The 15166-nt window shown below is 39.6% G+C and overlaps 1 long non-coding RNA gene across 10 annotated transcripts; it reads right to left on the reverse strand.

The window, feature by feature from the left end:
• Positions 1–8673: 8673 nt before the first annotated feature.
• On the reverse strand, positions 8674–11569 carry LOC114152574 (uncharacterized). Of its 10 annotated transcripts, none has more exons than XR_003597149.1 (8): positions 11087–11569; positions 10893–10999; positions 10552–10790; positions 10418–10457; positions 9784–10192; positions 9404–9596; positions 9183–9288; positions 8674–9002 (listed from the first exon to the last, which is right to left on the reverse strand). It is a non-coding gene; the product is annotated as an uncharacterized LOC114152574 (long non-coding RNA). The 10 variants fall into 10 exon arrangements; XR_003597150.1 differs by having other exon boundaries at positions 10274–10457; XR_003597151.1 differs by having other exon boundaries at positions 9784–9887; positions 10007–10192; positions 10274–10790.
• Between the last annotated feature and the right edge of the window lie 3597 nt (positions 11570–15166).

The raw sequence follows: 15166 nt of genomic DNA on the forward strand, positions 1-15166 counted from the left end.
GGGTCCAAGTGATGCTTTTATGGGCTATTTGTTATTGTAAACGATGACGTCATTAGCTGACATAAACAAGATGAGGCTGCTGAAGGTTTGTTGCACCTTCTGTGTTTTTTTTCTTATCTTGTTTTTGTTCCCAGTTCTTTTCTCATTTCATTTTCAAATTAGAACAGAAAAATCCTCACTTCTATAAGTGAGCCCGGTGCTGGAAATTGGACACGATTCGCTTTTAAATATGCGAATCGTACTCGGAAGCATCAACTCAGCTTCTGAGTACAGAAGCGGTCTGCGGTCATCAGCGTTTTTATGATTTGATTTGTTTAGAACTTATGTAAAGAAAACCACAAGTATTATAGACATTTAGTTATTATTATCGGTTACTTTCTGAAAGATGTGAAACAGAATATAGAAACAACAAGTTGTGTATTGAATAATGTTTAAAATTTGTGCTGAAATTTGGCTTTTTCATCCATGATTCTTCTCATTGTTGTTTGGACGCCGAACGTCATCTTAGCATTTGCGTGCTAGATGGATCATTATCAGCTGCGACCACAAGAGGGCGGTAGAGGAACAAAAAGAAAATCATCTTTGTTTATTACAGTGGGCTCTTTGCACCTGCCGCGCTGACGTCACAACCGCATGCGCAAATGCGGCTCTTTTTTTCCGCTTTGAGTTACCATGACAGCTAGAAAAGACTAAGTGTTATTTCAGTCGAAAATAAAACCATACTATGAACATTGCTTTCTTCCTACACTGTCAAAAATATCCGTAAATTTTACAGTTAAATAAAGTAAACCATGAAAATTTAAAACCGTAAATTGGAATTCAGTTTTAGACTGTTTCTTTAACAAGTAATTACCGTAAATAAGATAATTAGGAAAAAATGTAATTTTTACTGGCTTTTTTTACATTGCCCTGCTGTTAAAAAAAATCTTGTAATACTATTAACAGTAATATGCTGTAATTTTTCTAGTAGTACATACTGTACTTTTTGCACTCATCTTTCTTAAATAATACAGTTAGTAGCTGTTAAAAATGCATACTGTTGTGACAATTACAGAAACATACCGTAATTTTTCTAGCAATGTATACCGTAGTGTTTGCATTCCATAATTATAAAGTATACAGTTCGAAACTGTTCAATATGCATACTGCTGTGGCAATTACAAAAATATACTATAATCTTTCTAGCAGTGTATATCGTAATTTTTACATTTATAATTAATCTAAAGTATACAGTTCAAAACTGTTCAATATGCATACTGTTGTGGAAATGAAAACAAAAATTGTAGTAGTGCTGTAACCTTTGCATTTAATTCTCCCGATAGCCCAAATGATGTAAAAATAAACAAATACTTGCAATCGCCTTAAGTCGTGGGTCCTGAATCTGGAATCTATTAAAGTTTGACTTTTTGAATTATGGAAATTAAATATCTTTCCACGAAATGTTCTGTACTGTAAATTATCTTGTTGCCAATATTGGATTTTTTTCATTAACAAATAAATTAAAATAATCTGTACTCAGTCACAGAAAATGTTTTAGAGATATTCGTAGTCTATATTGTAATATAATTGATTCGGTTTAACAAAAGTCATGTAAGTCAAGTTTCCTGCCTGTAGACCTGGCAGGCAGCCTGTAGTCAGTCTTAATTAATGGGGCCACTGCACCTGGTCCGCGCGGACAGGCGAACTTGAGTTCTGGCGGAACTTTGGAAGCGGTGGATTTGAGCGGACCGATCAGCGCGCTGCATTTGAGGACCCGTCGCACTCGGTGGTTGGCGTTTTTGTCCAGCTATTCCGCTCAGATTGTGCAGAGACGTCATCATCCAACCTTCTCCGTCTGATCGGCTCTCGTTCTCAGGTAAGGAAATATTGCGGAACATTTCAGAAAACAAATAGTTTGAGTTGCATTCGGTTGGTTGAAAAGACATTTCAGGGGAAACGAGGAGAAAAAGAAGTTGTGGAAAGTTAGGCTCTCCACAAAGCTATTGCTTACATCCGTTTTGTATCGCCATCGCTGTAAGCTATCCATCGAAGTAATATATTTAAGATGTATTCATGCAACCTGTGTGCAGAAACAGTTAAATCTGTTAAAGCCTTTGTTCTCCATCGCAAACTGCATCGCAACGAACCGAGGCGTATGTTCAAGTGTGTTGCAGCCGGTAGCAAGCAGGTGTGTACTGGTTATGCAGCTTTAAAAGCACACTTCTGTCGTCATCATAAAAGCATGCCAAGAGTTGCTCTGGACACAAGTTTAACGAAATTAAAATGCACAGTTCCACTTTGTAAATGGCAGTGTGAAGGGATAAAAGCTTTGGTTGTTCACTTGAAGGAGCATAATAGTAGAGGGGCGCCAAGTAACTTGCCCTGTGAAAGGGTGCGCCTCTGTGTTTCGTGTGAAATCTTCCTTTACCTCTCACATCTCCAGGAAACATACCAATTATTTGGAAAATGTGATTTGTGAAACAAGTAATGAAGATACTCAGAGTGCTGCAAGTGCTACCACAAAAGATTCTAGTGTGCCAGATGCAGAAGACACAGTCATAGATGGACCAAATTTCAGTGACTTGTATCTTAGAAATGTCTGTATGTTTTACATAAAACTACAGGGACAGCATCTTCTTCCATCACCTACCATTCAAAACATTGTGGAAGAGATGCAGAATATACATGAATTGGGACAGACATACTCTTTAAATAGATTGAACTTGCTTCTTAAAGAAACGTCATTTGCAGATGAAGACATTGCACAAATCTGCGACACAGTAAAACAGTCGGACTTGTTCTCAGCTTGCCACACAGGGCCGATGAGAACGGCTCATTCTAGAGCCCGGTGTTTTAAAGACATGTTCGAATATGGGGAACCCAAAAAAGTGTTGTTGGGCAAAGATGAGGACAGAAAAGATAGATTTGCATACTATGTTCCTGTGCTAAATACGTTAAAAGTAGGCCTGTCACGATAGCAAATTTTGCTGAGCGATTAATTGTCTCAAAAAAGTATTGCGATAAACGATAATATTGTTTGAAGACCTTTTTACACTGATGTAATGGAAATTACGTAATAATCCATGCGATTTCCTGCCAAAAACAGATACGCTTTATTTTCAAAAGAATATTTAACCCTGGAACTGATAAACAAAATAAACAAAACAACCAAAAACAAAATGGATTCTCAGTCTCCATTAACAAAAAATGTACTTGATAAAAACTAAACAACATAAAGCCAAAGTGGAAATAAATACTGCATTCAACCTAAAGAGTGCAGATTATGAAGTCTGTATACTATGTTGCCCTTCAGTAATAATTAGATTTAAATAGAGAAGATGGGCACATCGACTACCTGACGCAATAGTTCACACTACATGATTTTTTGCTCCTATTTTTCCCCTTACAACAATCTTAAAACGTTGGTCTTTCTAAGATTGTGTGGTGTGTTACGGTAGATCGTCGTTGCCGCTCCGATCCAAATCAGGGGTTTTTCCCGACTGGGATCTTAACACAGCCTGTTGAATGTGACAGGCAGCCAATCAGAAAGCGCGGATTCTCCTGGTGCTTTCAGAGGGGAAATTACGTCGGGGAACACGAAGTCCAGCGGACATTGGAGATGATACGTGGAAACAACATTAATGTTTATTCAACATGCAAAGAATATAGAAATGACAAGGGGAGGAGTTGGAGCGAAATTGCTACCGCAGTTGATAAACCCGGTAACTTTTCAGCTGTTCTTCGTTAACGTGACGTAAATAGGTTCTAATGATTTTCATTCAGTCAGGACTTTACGCTGACACTAGCCACATGCATTGCAGGTAGATTGCAGTAAAGCATTGATTAATGCCTGGTTTTTAAATTAGTTCACTGGACTTGTAGCCATTATTTTGTGCCCATTGTGGGACACCACACGGCAGGACCGAACCCGATCGAACCTTTGTACCTAGGATTTCTGTCGGCTAATGTGTGGTCTGTCAGGGTTTGAAAATGGGCCGACAATCGGCCGCCAGCTCTAAGATCGTGTCGTGTGCGCTGGGCATTTCACTAAGGAAATGAGAAAGGAGGGTCAGTGGAGAGCACCGGAGTTGAGCCTTTTTTCATTCGGTGTCATCAACAGAAAGAGAAAAAGGCCGGAAGAGACGATAATGCCGATAATTGAAATGACGTGGATAGTTTTAATTTACAGTATGATTAATTGATTTATCGTTTATTGCGACAGGCCTATTTAAAAGGTATGTTAGATTCCAAATATCGGCAGGGTCTAACGATGGCTCACGGCGTTTCAAAAGCCGATGTTCTCTCCGACCGTGACGACGGTAAGGTGTATTTTTTTCAAGAAAACCAAAAATCTCTCAAGCTGGTTCTCTGGTTCTTTGGGATCTGCAAAAAAAAAAGCACAAGATCTTTGCCGTTTACTTTTCTCTACTCAATATGCCACCCCATGTCCGATCAAATACCGATCATATGCAGTTGGTCTTGTTGTGTAGAGAGAAGGATTTCAAGGAATTTGGCCATTCCAGAGTTTTTTCAGAACTGTTGACTGACTTGAAAATACTAGAGGAGAATGGGATAACTATGGCAGATGAATCAGTTGCGAAAGGAGCACTGTATTGCATTGCCGGAGACAACCCGGGCTCTCGCCGCATCGGGGGTTTTACGGAAAATGTCAGTACATCTCAGTACTTCTGCAGATATTGTCTGATTACTCGGTCTGAATTTCAGAGTGAAAATCCAGCTATCATCGGACCAGAGCGGACTCCGGAAACGTATCAATGTGCCACTAAACAGCTGGAAAGAGAGGATGTGACAGAAGTACAGGGGATTAAGTTCAGGTCAGTGTTTAATACTTTAGAGAACTTTAATGTTTGTTCACCAGGCACGCCCCCTTGTCTTGGCCGTGACATCTTCGAGGGTGTCCTCTCATATGATGTCGCCCTTTATCTCAAACACACGATTGTCCAAAAAGAAATGGCTGACATACACAATTTTGAACAGGCGCATCAGACAATTCAAATACAAAGCAACAGATGCTTGTTCCAAACCTTGTGCTGTCACTCCAAAAGCACTGAAACTCAGTGGACAAGCAGTACAAAACTGGAATTTCTTGAGACTGTTGCCTCTGTTAATTGGTGCTAAGGTGCAGGATTCACAAGATGATATACGGCAGTTAACATTGCAGCTTAAGGATATTGTTGACCTGATTTGTGCTCAGCTAATTTCCAAGCCTCAGGTTGCATATTTGAATGTTCTCATCCAGGAATATTTGGAAACCAGGAAGGTATTGTTTCCAGATAACGCAGTGAGACCTAAACATCATTATTTACAGCACTATCCAGGGCCGAATCTGAAATGCGGTCCACTCATCAGGCTCCGTACCATGAGGTTCGAGAGCAAACATAGTTACTTCAAAAGATGTGCCAGACAACTGAAGAACTTCAAACATCTGTGTTTGACTCTTTCAGAGAGACATCAAATGTTTTACAGGCCTTTCTTTCTGCTGGAACAGTGACTCTCCCAACCTTGCAAATAAAAGATGGCTCACCATTTTATTTAGAACTTTACAGTGAGGATACAATGACTCCCACAGACGTGCAGTATAACGGAATAACGTACAAGAAGGGCCAATTAGTAGTCAGTAGGAATGATGAGTCACTGGAGTTTGTTGAACTCATCCTTACATTGGTGAAGGATGAATCTGCACTTCATGTTCTGATGAGAGTGCATCGTGGAGAATTTCTTCCACACTACCACATGTACTTTGTAAAGGATGAAAGAAGAAGATTAGAATGCAGGCGCATTAGTAAACCGATTGACATGTGGCCATTATCATCTTACATAAAAGATGGGAATCGGTTTGTACCATTAAAGCACAGTGTTTTGGCAGCGTAAAGGCTTGATATTAACGGTTCAGAGATCAACCTTTTTTTAGTTTTCTGTATTTCAACAGATACGACGTATACACAAAAGGACATCCGCGATGCCATTCGAGCAGCGCTTCCTGGTCTTTCACAGGACGTTTTGGCTGCTTTAGAGGACGTTTCGGAGAAACTCGGCACCGCAACCGCAGACGATTTCCAGTATATCACCGAAGGAGACTTATTGCCTGTGCCGAAGCCCATTCGGGCCAGAAGACCGGTCGCTGCACGGGCCCAAAATAGTAAGTATTTTGAGATAAAGTCTTGTGTAACTTTAGCATAAAAACATGTGCTTTACACCTAACTACAGATCGAAAATGAAAGGTCAACAAAGACAAATTTCAATCATATTCCATATGTTTGTTTATTTGACAAGGACAACAATGTACAGCTTCTCATTCACACCTGGTAGTTCCTGTGCAGGGGACACACAACAGTCTGCTAGAAAAGGCAAACACTCTACATTAACAATTCTCTAACATTACTTTACACAAGTAATTTTGATATCACTAACACAATTTAAAATATGAAAAGCCAAACCAAAAATGTAGTGGTATTTGTAGAAGTTTGAATGCATTAGTTGTCAGTTGCTTGGTCGGCACAATGGATAGCTCGTGACCCGTTATCATCATTTTGTAAGCAAAATCCGCCTAGCGGTACTTGTACAGGTTCGAATCGATCAGTTTTCAGTCGCTCGGTCGGCACAATGGATAGCATCTGCACTTTGGACACATGAATCCTGGGTTCGAGTCCAGCTTATTACCTGGTAACAGACTTTTATTTTAAGGCAAACCTATGTGGTGGTATTTGCAGAAGTTTTAATGCATTAGTTGTCAATTGCTTGGTTGGCACAACGGATAGCGTCTGTGCTTTGGACACGTGCATCCTGGGTTCGAGTCCAGTATTTGTATACGTAGGAGCGACCCATTTGTTGGGCGCTCTGGTGGCACAGTGGTTACCCGGGGTTCGAGGAGAGAGACTCTGTTTTGCCCCCTTGGTTTCATCATGGGTCTCTCCCTCTACTCAGGTTGAGTGAGTGATTTAACTCTCTCCACAATAATTGAATCCTGTCAATACAGGACATGCGGCCGTGACCGTAACGTAATGTGTGTATTTGTATGACTGTTCAACTGTGCTTTGGTTTCGGAGGTGGTTTCAATAATTACATTCACATTGTTGACTTACTTTCTGCTGATTATGCAGCAAAAGGGTAAACAACGACAACAACAACAAAAAATCCATAGCTAACATGCTAGTTGCTTGTGCAAATAAAGTTTTTGTAGAGTAAACCCGGAGGTGCACGGCAGCGTCATTGGTTCAACAAAGTTCATCCAAGTAATGTACTTAATATTTAGTAAATATATTTTAAATGCAACAAGTTTCATTTCATCCAATTTCTGACATTAAATGTGTATGCATGGGCTTCAAGGATTTTTAAAAGCACGTAAAATGTTTTGCCAACTTTGACAAAGTTCTCACACAACGTCAACTGTGATTGGCTCCACCCACACTGTAGCGAGTGTTGTTTTTGTGAAAGAGCAAGTGTAATTTCAACCTCTCCTTGAAATTATTCTAGCAGTCTGAAAGAAATCGTTTTGAAAGAGTCATCTTTGGAATTTTTCCAACCCTGATTTTGATTTTTGAACAAGGTAAGTAAATTAATGCTCAGGTTTCATATAAAATGTTGACTCGATGCAATCCATCCCCATAAAAGCAGAGAGGATGCATGGATAGCTTACATATCCATTTGTTTAAATTCACAGCTTATATTTGAAGTCCAGAATTTTTAAACCTGTTGAAACATAGATAATTTATTCCAACGGGAAATAAAAATTTAAAAGGTACTTAAATTGCCAATTCACAAGACTAGTAACAATGCATTATTGAAAATTATCTTGTAAAAAAAAAAAATTTGCTTCAATAGTAGAAATGAGGGGCGTGCTGTGGTGGCGCAGGGGGTTAGCACGCCCCACGTTTGGAGGCCTTAGTCCTCGACGTGGACGTCGTGGGTTCGACTCCCGGTCCCGACAACCTTTGCCGCATGTCTTCCCCCCTCTCCTCACCCTCCTTCCTGTCTGCCGACTGTGGAAAAAATACGAGCCACTAGCGCCGCAAAAACTCTTCGGAGAAAAAAAAAAAAGTTAAAATGAGAAACTGGGAAAGCTAACTTAACTTTTTTTAGTTCAAGACTATTGTAATTGTGCAGCCTCTGCTAGAATGTCAATGTTTTGTGGCTTCTTTGAAATTATGTAGACCAGAATTATTATTTTGAGCAATGCTAATCAAAGCCTTTTTATTTTTTAACTAGATGCCTCGACAGCCAGCAGTGGACAGAGAGTCTCTTTTCGCAGTTCTCTGCAAGTCAAAAGAGGCTATCCTAGAAAACGGCAATATAGCCACTCCAGCTGCCGTTGTCTGGACAGAGCTAAGTCAGCAGTTGGGAAATAAAATGTCTGCAAAAGCCCTGTACACATTTGTAAAGCTAAACAGACAAAACGTATGGGCAAGCTTGGAAATAAATGATCAAGAAAGTGATCCTGAAAGCCCCGTGGACACAGAGTTTGACTCAGACACAACTTCTACTGGACAATTTACAGATTTTCAGCTTGAAGTTCCATTTGAAGAATGGATTAAATTTATACCAGAAAGAGTTGAATACAATGACAAGTTTTCATCATCTGGCAAAAGGAAATACACAATTTTAAAACCTGGCACTTGGAGTCACATAATTAATGATCTGGTTTGGAAAAAGTTGAAAAGCACATGTACATTTGTATTCCAAAGAGCAAAGGTTTATCCAACTGTCACTAGTAAGTACATTGATATCAAAGGCTTCCGTAAAGAGTGTCAAGGCCATGTTAAAATGACATGTGACAGAGAGCCAACGGTCAACAGCCCAATGGTGCTCCAGTGCTCCATCCAAGGTGCCGACATCTCCCTGCACACTGGCCAGTCCAAAAGATTCATGTCAGGAACCCTTCGTGCACAGGTTTCAAAAGAGTTGTGTGAGGGTAGGATGGAACCAGCTGTATGGAGGTCAGCAAAGGCATCAGAGTTGATGGATATTGGAGATCCAGAGCCAAGTCACCTTCCAAACCTGGCAACCTTACAAAAAGCCAAGCAGGAGAGAAAAGATTTGGAATTAGGCGACAAAGACCCCATTCTGTCTTTGCAGTTATTAAAGTATAGCACACCTAACAGTGGCAGTATAAGACATATTGGTCTGGATAAATTCTTCTGTCACTATTTGAGTCAAACTCAGATACATGTTTATAAGGCACTGACCAAAAAATGTCCCTCAGTAGTTTGCTTTGATGCAACTGGTTCAGTTGTCAGAAAACTGGCACGACCAAATGGTACATCTGGCCACATCTTCTTATATCAAGGTGTTCTGAGGGGACAACTGCTCAGTCCCAGTGGTACAAATGTTATCAGAAAGGCATGACATTAATGCAATTGCATTAATGCATGGCTGACAGAATGGCTTCGTGCAGGCGCAGCTGTACCAAGGGAAGCTGTGAGTGACTTTTCCCTGGCTATTCTTGGTGCTCTGGTGAAGGCCTTCACTTCTCTTTCTAGCCTGAAGTCATACATTGATGAATGCTTCCGTGTGCTACTTGGGAACCAGTCTGCAAAACATCCTCCCTGTTACATCAGGGTTGATGTTGCCCACTGCATAAAGATGGTCTGCCAGTGGGACTGCCTGAAAAACAAGTCACACCGTGTCAAAGACTTCTTTGTCAGGGGAATAGCAAAGCTTCTTCAAGCACAAAGCTTGGACCATGCAAAGCAGTTAATACATGCCACCACTGTTGTGGCTCTCAGTGAGGCAGAAGGTGATGATAGTTCTGGAACCCCTCTTTAATCAGAGAGGTGCAAAAAATACCTGAAAGCCCAGATTGCAGAAGATTCCATCCTCATTCCAGATGAAGACACAAAGGAAGTGCATCAAGTGGATCCATGTGATGACATCCAGACTGACCTACGAGACTGGGTGTCAAACATTTGTGAGGAGAGCAGGACACATGCTGCAGCTAATGGGGATAGGGATAACATCCATTTCCTCCCTGAGATTGTGCCACACATTATAAGACTTGCAAGTTACTTACCACTGTGGACAGGAATAATGGTTCCACTCTTCAAAAGCACCAGCCTCACAGCAAGCTCAGCCAATGTTGAAGCTGAATTCAAAAATATAAAACATGGCCTGTTCAAACATGAGAACTTACCCATGCGAGTCGATCGCTTCATTTCTCGGCATCTTTCCTTCATCGAAGGAAATATGCGGATTTGCTCTGCAAAAGCAAAAAAAAGAGGAGGAACAAGTTGCATCAGCAGAAGATGCAGAAGTTAATCCTGCATCCATAATTACCCACAATGCTGAAGGTAACAGAGAAATGGATTCTAGCGATTTAATGGAATCTGATGCCACCAGAGAGTTTTCCACAGCAGATGAAAACGTGGTTGAAAATTGGAGAGGACAAATTCTTCCACCCAAAAAGAGGAAGAGGACTTCATACCCGAGTTCCTGCACTGAATGGCTCCATGCAGATTCATCATCTGGGGCCAAAAGAGTGAAAGTGGGATTATTAAAAAATGGAAACATGCATCAGCCTGTTAAAGTTGGGAAATTGTCACTCTCTGTGTTAAACACCTGTTCCTTTGATGCCCTTTGTCAGTGCTTATGCTGTACTTTCTGTGACAGCTCTGCATTTCAAAATGTTGTCATGAATGACAGTGATAACACACTCTTGCAGCTGGTGAAATCCATAACTACAGATGGCGTGACCCCAAAGACATACTTGCAGAGGGCAGATCTACTTAGTTCAATGTTTGCAAAAACAAAGTTGAGGTCTGGTACCCACCAAATCGATGCCCAGTGCAATATTGCCACTGTTATTGGGAGGACAATGAGAAATGTATCAAGCGCTTACCTATCAAAACACTGCTCTTCACAATACTGCTACCTAAACAAAGGAATGACCAGGGAAGTACCATTTGTTTCACCTGACATTTCTGTCCTGAAGAATTCTGGCATGGCTCAGCTTGGCACTTCAGTAGAAAAAGGACTCTTCCTTCCACAGTCTCCCTGCCTCCGACCACTACAGAATGAATCACAATGTCCATCTGAATTCAAAACAGGAGCCAATACCTCAGGAAATGTTCTCTGCACAGGAACCGTTACTCACAGCTACAGCATTGGAGAAATAACATGGATTGACAGTGACCTTCCAAATCCAACTGAATTCGCCTTGAGTGAATTTCCCTCCATTATGGTTCTCCAAGAAAAAACACTTACTTTGAGAGCAGTCATTGCTTTCAGGGGAAGCTTGACCAAAGATGGCCTGGGACATTATACTGCATACTGCCAGAGAACTCTATCTGTGTGGGAGCTTTATGATTACCTGGCAAATGTCTTGAAGACACTGTCTGAAAAGAAAAAATACTACCACATGCAGTGCTATACACAGCAGATCTGTGAGGGAAAAAAATTGGGGGAGAAAGTTTGAAGACCAGACCAAAGGCAAATAGCTTCATGCCATGTTTCTGAAAGGAGTTCACATGTAAGGAGTTGTCTATTCAAGACAGGAGAAATTAATTTCCAATTATCAAGACACTGTTTGTTTTTGTTGTTGTTGTTATTGTTTGAATTGTTAAAGTTCATTGTTCAAATCAACACAGTTTATTTTACTGTCAAATTATATTGGATTTTCAAAACAGTCACTTTCATGGTTCATTAGTCCTCAAGTAGGATAGAAACCCTTTGCCTCACAATACAGATATTTGGGTGTGTCAATAGCAAACCATAAGGTATTCAAGTTTATACATCACCAAAAATAAAATAAATTACCAGAAATATTGTCTTACTATAACTATATTGATTATGCCATGAATTCTTGCAAATAGTCCCCTTTCTACAAAAATACTACGGAGCCCCTAAGGGGACATGGAGAGAAAAAAAAAGGAAAGAAATCCCGACTTATTATCTCGAGATCCCGACTTATTATCTCGAGATCCCGACATCAGTACATAACGACCTAATCACAGTGATGGAGGACACCCACCCATGGGGTAGATATATAGATTTTTATTTCGAGCTTGGGCTTGAGTATAAACACATTAAATCAGTGCTTGACAGCAGACATGGATTTAGTATTAGTGAGAGACATCTGAAGAGAGTTTTCAGAGCGCGGGGACTCATTCGGCGCAAGTCCTTTTCCGACTTGGCAGTTTTGGTAGAATTCATTAATAACCAGCTACAGTCCTCTGGACAGCTTCCCGGTTACCGATGGATGTACGCTAAATTGCATGTGCATGATATCCTCCTCTGGGACATCTCTGGACCGCAGAAAATGATATAAGTCGTCCTCCATAATCAATGTAGACACACTCCCCCACGTTTACCGCATAAAAACATGCCTTTCCCCCCAAAAAAAGTAACTCGCGATTTTTCAGAAATGTCGCGGGATCTCGAGATAATAAGGCGGGATCTCGAGATAATAAGTCGGGATCTCGGGATCTCGAGATAATAAGTCGGGATCTCGAGATAATAAGTCGGGATTTCTTTCCTTTTTTTTTTCTCTCCATGTCCCCTTAGGGGCTCCGTAAAATACAGCAACCTCAAATACATAAAAATGACACTGAAACCAAGACTTACCTGACAGGAATGTGCTGGAAGAGAACCGGAAGTAAAACAGGAAGTAGGCTACAGGCTGCAGCAGGTGAAATTAATTGTCCCCTAATTGGGTGAATGTCATCGCGTGAATGTTAAACTCTGAAAGCACCAAATAAAGTAAAATCAGATTTAGTTGGTATATTTAGAAAAAAGTAAAAATAATATCGTTATCTGAAATTATCATTTGTATAATATAATCTTTGGGTAACTTTGTGGCCTAGGCTACATAGTGGCCCAGGCTACATAGTGGCGGCGACGTAAAGCAAAAATTTTGATGTTTGGAGCAATATGGGGGGATGGTGAACTCTGATGACCTAAGAAATAACTTTTAATATTTCAGAAACCAAAGCTGCACAAACGACCGTTTTAACGGCACAAACCTGCACTAACGGAGCACTAACGAAGTAGCCCAGTTTGGTTTGTTTTGGAGCAACATGGGGGGATGGTGAACTCTGGATGACCTAAAAAATAATTTTTAATATCTCCGAAACCAAAGCTGCACAAACGAAAATTTTAACGGCACAAACCTGCACTAACGGAGCACTAACCACTCAGACTATTTGCTGACTTTTTTGACGTGGGTGGGGTGTCAGCTTCACTCAGCTCAGTAGGACTCGTCTCAGTTAGTGAGAACTGTTCTTTGTTTTTTTATTAATTTGATTGCCTATGATACTCTGCTTACAGGTATTGTTTTATTTAATTAAAAATGATTACATTAAATTAAGTACAATTGATAGACATGGGTGGGTTATTTTTATATGTAATGGTGCTGAAAAGGATCTTTTGTTTCTGTTAAAGCAACACAAGTTTGTTTTTCTTTAATTGTGCTTCTAAAGCACAAATAGCCCTAATTGTTGCAGTGTTGGCTTTTTTTGAAGTCTTCCTATTGAAGGGAACCTTTTCCTCTCCACTGTCACCAGTTGGATCCTCAATGTGAGGCATTGCTTGAGCTTACTTTTAAGAAATTTAAATAGTTGGTGCAGTGTTGGCTTTGTTTGGAAGTCTTCCTGTTAACTCTTTTATAAACATAATTGCCTGATTTAAAAAAAAATTATTATTATTATTTTATGGCTGTAAAATTCTCAAAAAATGTGCATGGAGTGAGTCTGTATTTTTGCTCTTTTTTTTCCAGAACAACCTCAGCTTTCAGTATCTGAGTTATTTATCGACTCTGTCTATTACAAATTGTGACAAACAGTTTAAAGAGAAAAAAAAATCTGAATTGAAATTTTAAGGTTTATTACTGAACGAGAACTTCAAGATGACAAGGGCAAACAATTTCAACTTAACTGTATTACATAAAAGCAGAGAAAACTGAAGCCTGGCTTCCAACTTACAAGTTTTTTCTGCCTGTTTTTATTAAATTATTTCAGGTGTTTTTATTTTTTTGTGTTAGACTCTAAAGCAGTTCCTCTCCAGCTGGCAGCAGAGTAAGTGTAAATCACTTTTTACCAAAAGTGATTTTTATTTCCATCCCTACTTCATCTAGCACACTTCAGGTTGAGATGGTTGCTGGTACCCATCTTTTACTGATGAAAACAATTTAGAAAACACAGCATTATTAATTTTGTAATTGACAGGGCCCCAATTTTTCTTTTATTTCTGTAAAGAAAAGAAAAAAACTATTTTGCGGAGGGCCCCCTGTCGGTCAGGGGCCCTTGGAATTGTCCTAATTTTTCCCCCCTTTGGCGCCCCTGTGTTTTATTACCAGTATTACGTGTTATTAATTTGGTGTTAAGAGACTTCATAAGTGCTGAAGAAATCTTATGTTTTTTGAACAATAACAATATTTGTTGTTAACCTGTTGCTAAGAGATTAGCTCGTTTCCTGGCAACAGAGTGCCACGAAGTAAACATCAAATTTTTACTTTTGCAAAATGTACCTCCTGTAAATTTCTTGTGTAAAAAAACAATATTGTTGTTGTTTTTCAAACAATAACATTTGTTGTTAAGATGTTTCTAAGAGATGAGCGTGTTTTCTGGTAACAAAGTGAAACCAAGTAAATGTCTGCTTTTTACTTTTGCAAAATTTCTCGTGTCTATGCAGATAAGCAGTATTTCAAAATAGTTTATGTTTTATAAACAATAACATTGCTTATTGATTTGCTCTAAGAAATTTCAAAAGTGCAGAAGAAATCTTAGATCTTTTGAACAATAACAATATTTGTTGTTAGTATGTTGCTAAGAGATGAGCTCGTTTTCTGGTAACGATGTACCACAGAGCAAACGATCAGAAAGAATGCAGTGATTACAACATTAGCACATACATTAGCAGTAGCCTTTTCTCTAAAATAAGCGTTTTAGCTATTTTGTTTTATTTGCCATGTTTATCACACTGAATGGAGAAAGTCAATGTAAGACAGCATGCTAGTTATACCCCACATGCCACTGACAGCACTTAGGCTAACATTAGCATTTTGGCTAATTGTAGCTTGTACACTAATTTTGACATACTGAATGGAGTAAGTCCATGTCAACATGCTTGTGATTCTCCACATGCTTTTTGGTGTATTGTAGCTTACATTAGCATTGATGCTAATTCTTAGCATCAGAATGTTGGTTTCCAACTCAGCATATGTACAGCAGTATAGATA

Source organism: Xiphophorus couchianus, chromosome 11 (genome assembly GCF_001444195.1).
Source record: "Xiphophorus couchianus chromosome 11, X_couchianus-1.0, whole genome shotgun sequence".
Lineage (NCBI taxonomy): Eukaryota > Metazoa > Chordata > Actinopteri > Cyprinodontiformes > Poeciliidae > Xiphophorus > Xiphophorus couchianus.